Source organism: Antechinus flavipes, chromosome 2 (genome assembly GCF_016432865.1).
Source record: "Antechinus flavipes isolate AdamAnt ecotype Samford, QLD, Australia chromosome 2, AdamAnt_v2, whole genome shotgun sequence".
Lineage (NCBI taxonomy): Eukaryota > Metazoa > Chordata > Mammalia > Dasyuromorphia > Dasyuridae > Antechinus > Antechinus flavipes.
In genome coordinates this window covers 505,546,674-505,552,673 of record NC_067399.1, presented here as the reverse complement: position 1 = coordinate 505,552,673, position 6,000 = coordinate 505,546,674, and the positions used below count along the sequence as shown (strand labels likewise).

Here is a 6,000-nt window from a genome sequence, read left to right as displayed (position 1 = left end):
AACAATAGTAGTAATACATCACAATTGTTTATCATAGTAATAGTGATACAAGCAACTGTAACAGCTTTATAGAGTACTTTAAAACATTTTACATAGTATTTCATTTGAGTCTCATAAGAATCCTATGAGGCAGATGCTATTATTATCCCCATTTTATAGATAAGGAAACGGAGACTTAAAGAGGTCAAATGACTTCTCAACATCCCTTTGGACAATTAAGTATTTTTGGTCTGAATTCAGGTTTTTCTGACTCCAAAATCAGAACTCTTATTAGATAGATCATCTAATTTATGTCATTAAATATAAATCATTTTTATAGGATCATCTAATAGTTATATGATGGCAAAAATTACATTTAAATAATTTCTAATCATTATGGCCAAAGGACTATCCTTTGTGCATATCCTTTGATCCAGTAGTGTTTCTACTAGACTTGAATCCATAAGGGAGGGAAAGAGACCCAGAAGTGCAGAAATGTAGCTACATTGCTCTGTAGTGGCAAAAAACTGGAAACTCAGTGGATGCCCATCTGGAGAATAGCTGAATAAGTATGAATGTTATGTAATATTATTGTTCTATAAGAAATGACCAGCAGGATAATTTCAGAGAGGCCTGGAGAGACTTACATGAACTGATGCTGAGTGAAATGAGCAGAACCAAGACCTCATTATACACGGCAATAGCAAAATTATATGATGATCAATTTTGATGGAAATGGTTCTCATTAGCAATGAGATGATTCAGGACAATTCCAATGTCCCTGTGAAGAAGAGAGGCATATGCACCTAGAAAGAGGACGATGGGAACTGAATGGGGACCACAACATATAATTTTCACTCTTTTTGTTGTTTGCTTGCATTTTGTTTTCTTTCTCATTTTTTTTTCCTTTTTGATCTGATTTTTCTTGTGCAGCATGATATTTGTGTAAATATGTATAGAAGAATCGCACATATTTAATATATATTGGATCACTTGCCATCTGGAGGAACGGATAGAGGGAAGGGAGGGATAAAAATTGGAACGCAGGGTTTTGTAGGGATGAATGCTGAAAATCATCCATGTATATATTTTTAAAATAAAAAGATTTAATTTTAAAAATAAAATAAAATAAAACTGTTCATTTTATTCCTACTAAATATCATCTTATTAGACTTAATCCAATGTTTTCATCTGTTCTAGTTGAGATTTTTTTAAAATCCTGACTCTGACATTCAGTGTTTTAGCTTTCCCTACCCACCTTGGTGTCATCCACAAATTTGATAAACATAACATAAAAATGTTTTATTTTTTGATTGACAAAGCTCTCCCTTTCAATGCAAATCAGCCCTTTTTATTAATTTCCTACAACTGTGAGATCAAGTGATTGCCCAGGGTCATAACAGATTCTTGTCTGCTATGTCAAAGGTCTTGTCAGAGGCAAGACTTAAGAGGCCAGCTTTCAGTCTGCTGCAACACATGTCCTCCACAAAGCATTGATAAAAACTGTAAATACCACAGTTCCAAAAACAGATTCTTTGAGGCACTTCACTGGAGAACACCCTCCAATTTGACACTGAAACACTTTGATTACTCTGAGTCCAATTAATTAGCTCTCTAATTTATCTAAATGTATTACTGTTTAAGCCATATCTTTGCTTCTTGTCCATATATACTTTTTAAATATTTTACTATAAAGCTGGGTTAACTTTGAAAATATTCTTAGGACTTATCAATCTAGGAAGGAAGGAAGGAAGGAAGGAAGGAAGGAAGGAAGGAAGGAAGGAAGGAAGGAAGGAAGGAAGGAAAGAAGAAAGAAAGGAAGAAAAGAAGAAAGAAAGAAAGAAAAGTGCAAGTGAAAGAAAGAAAAAGAAGGCAAGTGAAAGGAAGAAAAAAGGAAGAAGTAAGAGGAGAGAGGGAAGGAATGAGGGTATAGGGAAGGAAGAAAAGAAGAAAAACTAGCTTTTTCTGATTTAGCCTGTACTTGATGAAAGCATGCTTGCTCTTTAAAATAATTTCTTCCTTTTTTAAACATTTTAAGGTGCCTGTCATGGGTTAGCAAAAGTGAAGTGCTTGGTTAAATATTTGAATGGAGAGGAGTGGCAAGCTTAATTTTTAACTATTTTTCTGCTGTATATTTTAATTATATTTCTGCTGTATATTGGGCAAATTACTTCCCCTCTCTGACAATCAATTTCCCCATATATTGAATGGGAGGATTGATTCTAATGGTCCTGGTTTCCACATTATAGTGATTTGGAATCTCAGAATTGGAAGGGACTTTAGAAAACATATGATCTAGCTCTTATTTAAAGCAGAAATATTCCTCTATAGAATTATTAACATTTGCTTGAACAAGTCCAGTGATAGCATAGGACCTCTCTATCCAAGCAACACAATTCTACTGTTGCATGTTTAATTGCTACGAAGTTTTTAGCTATAGGGAGCCAAAAATCTGCTTCCCTAAAACTTCTACCCAGTGTTCTTAATTATGTCCTCTAGACTATATCAGAAAAAAAAGAAAAATTCTTCTTCCACATGACAACCCAGATTCTTCTCTGGGCTAGTCATCCTAATGCTACGATTCCTCCGGTTGCAAAGCAACGTGAAGGACCAGTGCTCTGGAATAATGAGTGCTCAGAAAATTAACACTTGGAGGAGAGAGACCAAGACTCTAACCAGCCGCCGCCACCACTCCTAGTCTTTAGAGCTGACGCAGGGTTAGTCGCAGGGCTGGAATGGGTTTTGTGGTCTTCAGGGAGAGAGCCCTGCAGAGCAAATGGCAACCTAGGTCTGGGGGACAGAGCAATGTAGCTACAAGCTTCATGGACAGAGCCTGGAGCCACTAGAAAGTGGATCCACACGCACACACAGGAAGATTTGCACAGACAGGGGCAGCAGAGCAAAACTCAAGGATCCTCTGGACTCATCTGCCCAGCAGGTATCTTAGGCCGAGGTGGTTTCTAGTCTGGCGGCTTTACCACATCCTTCAGTCCGGGTTCTTCACAAGCCAACAACACCTGAGGCACAAAAAGCCCCTGAGTATAGAGCAACTTCCCCAAGAGACCGATTGTTCCCTTAGGGAGCGCGCCAGGTTCCGAGCACCCGCGCGCGCCTCTCTTCCCCCTCTACCCCCCTTCTCCCAATACTGGGCACGCGCCCCTCCCCACAAACTCTCAGGCTGGAGGAGACGGCTGCGGCTGCTGCGCGCGCTCCTCGCCCGGGACTAGGACTGGGCTCGCGCCGCGCGCGTGCCGCTCGTTCGCTCGCCTGGAACCTGGGCAAGCCTTGGAAAGAGCAGAAGCAGCGGTCGCTGCAGGGAGCTGCAAAGGAGGGGGGCAGGAGGAGGGAGAGAATCCGAGAAGCTGCGTCGGCAGTGGCTTGTGGGTCCCTGGGGCGGCGGGGAGTGAGACGTAGGACTAGGGGTTAACTGTCTTTGGATGCAGCCCGCTTTCTTGGAGAGGGCGCCCCAACTAACCCTTGCTGTCCCCGCAATGCCCCTTAGCTGCAATCAGACTGGTCTTGGCGGGAGCAGCCGCTCCTAGCGACCGGCGGGACGGCGCGAAGCGGCCCCAGACCAGCCGGGCCCATCACGTGCAGCCGCCTCGGACGCGCCGAGGCGCTGCTCGCCGGGGACGTGGAAAACCCGGGTCCTCCCCTGAGGGCAGCGGCCGTTCCCATGGTGAAAGGTAGGCGCTTCGGGCGCATGGGCTGGGATTGTGAGGGGCCAGTGTGCCTGGGCCAGCGGACTTGGAGCTGGAAAGAGTGCATGTCCTGGGGCCGGAGGAGATAGGGCTGGCGGACGTAGGAGATTGGAACGCCTGGGAAGCTCTTTTGGGCTTGAGCCCCCCTCCACGCATAGCATGTCCTGCATTCCCCCTTTGCTAGCCAGTCTGCAGTAGGGTTCCAGCTGCGCCCGATCCCCGGCCCACCTGGGCCTGAGGCCGAGGTGACAGCCAGTCCGAGGTGACCTCGCAGCCCCGACCGGCGCGCGCTAGGAGATCTAGAGCAGACGCTGCAGAGGCTGGCAGCCCCAGGGAGGAGAGGGGAGGGGACGGTAGGAGAGGAGGCACTTGAGGGTGAAAGGGTTTGCATGCGGGCCACACCACCTCATACGCCACATTCCCCCAAACGGCAGACTGATTGGGAGGCAGGAAAAGTTTCCCAAGGTAGTGACAGTGGAAGACTGCTCTTTATCTAGAGCCAAGAGCTTTTCCTGATATCTCAGTTTTGTGGTCCAACCCTCCTTGGGAAGCATCAAGGCCATGAAAAAGCATTTTGCATTTTTTCCCTATTTGGGAAGAACCGACCCTCAAACTAGCAGAATCCAGAAGAGAGTTTATAGGTCTTGATTATCCCTCTACTTTCCCCAGGAGCCCCCTCCCTTCCCTTACAAAGAAAACACATCCCTTAAAGGTGATCTTTGTATACTTCCACAAACAGGATCAGATCTCTATGCTGCTGACATAGGACAAGATATTTAAGTGTACAAGGTCACTAGATCCAATTTCAAGGAGAGAAGGAGGCATTTCCAAAGGTCATGTCAACTATTTTACCTGCAACTTGATTGGAAGTGGCCTCTTCCTCTCTTCCCTTCCCAAAGAAAAGTAGCACCAATTACATCAGATTCCTATTGGGTCTATTAGGCATCTTTCTCTAGAGGTGAACTGTCCCAATCACACTATCCCAAGTCCCCAGTATCCAAGGGGCAGATGAGGAAGCTTCCAAGCAGTGGGAGGGATTCAAGCTGGAGAAAAGTTTTGGCTGAAGAAAAAGGAGTTGACTTTGAGTCTTTTCCACCTTCTTGCTTTTTATAATTAAAAATAAGATCTTTAAAGCATTTGAGGTGGAATGCATGAGAACTGCAGAATAGGTGGTGGAGGATACACCTTCAGAAGTGGGCAATATTCCTCCCTTATGACCAGAGTATGGCACTTTTTAACCCTTTTATAACTGGGCCCAAGCACCTTGAAGAAACTGTGCTCACCTAGCTACTTGAATTGTGATTGGGGATGTAGGTTCAGTCTCTTACCTAAAGCTATTTTACTGACCAAGCAGATTCTGTGGCAGAAAAATTAATTAGCTGACAGGAAAATGCCTTTAAAGGTGGATTGAAGTGCTTTCCAACCTGACTGAGAATGAGATTGGAAAACCAGTATTTGAATAAAAAAAAAAAGCTATTTTCTTGGATCTGGTGAGTGATGGGTACCTATAGAGCTGGAAAGTGGGTGACTTTTAAGATGAGCTCTTCCTCCTGCATTAACCAAGTCCAAGAGAACCCAGCCTCTTAAGTAAAGGATTATTAATCTGGGGTCCACAGATCTTCGGAGTTAGATTTCTTGAAAAAGTATGTGAACTTGGAATTTATTACATTTTAATATAATGTAGAACTAACCGATCACCCCATTCCCTCCCATCCCAATGTAATTGGTTTTCTTTGTAATTTTTTAAGCTTAATTTTTGTGTTTAAAAACATTATTCCAAAAAGATGTTGATAAGTTTCTCCAGACTGCCTGAGGAGTCCACAGAATAAGGTTAAGAACCTCTCTTTGAGCCAGGTGTTTGATATTGTATTGACAATGGTAGTTTCTTCAAATCAACTAGGGTTTATTCCATGACTTCTGCAGGGGAGGCATTCATTGTGCTGGGTCTAGGGGAGTATACCTAGGAGTCAAGAAGGAAAAATGGCACTTGGAAGGCTGGGAATCAACTACAGCTTTCCAGCAGGAATGCTTTCCTAAAGGATGCTCCTCACCTTCAATGAACATACCAGAATATGCTATCATAGGCAGCTTTTAAGGATAAATAGAATCACAGAATTGGACAGAGAGAATAGTCTTACTCCTTTGTTGTAGGGAAGGGTTAAGGAGTGAACAGAGGTTGGGGGCAGATCTATTTATGGGCATCAGGGCTATTTTCATACCAGCTGGCAAACTACTTTCTCCCCCCACTTATCATCCTCTTTTAGTGACTGTCTGTGGGCCTCTTTCCCATATCCTAGAACCATAGTACTAAGACAACTAG

At 43.7% G+C, this 6,000-nt stretch overlaps 1 protein-coding gene across 1 annotated transcript in view; it reads left to right on the top strand.

The window, feature by feature from the left end:
* The first annotated feature begins 3,193 nt into the window (after window positions 1–3,193).
* Window positions 3,194–6,000, top strand: part of FAM163B (family with sequence similarity 163 member B) — a 58,231-nt gene continuing 55,424 nt past the window's right edge. The window contains exon 1 of the mRNA XM_051980286.1: window positions 3,194–3,665. The gene's annotated coding sequence lies outside the window, so the exon portion shown is untranslated. The remainder of the gene's footprint in view (window positions 3,666–6,000) is intronic.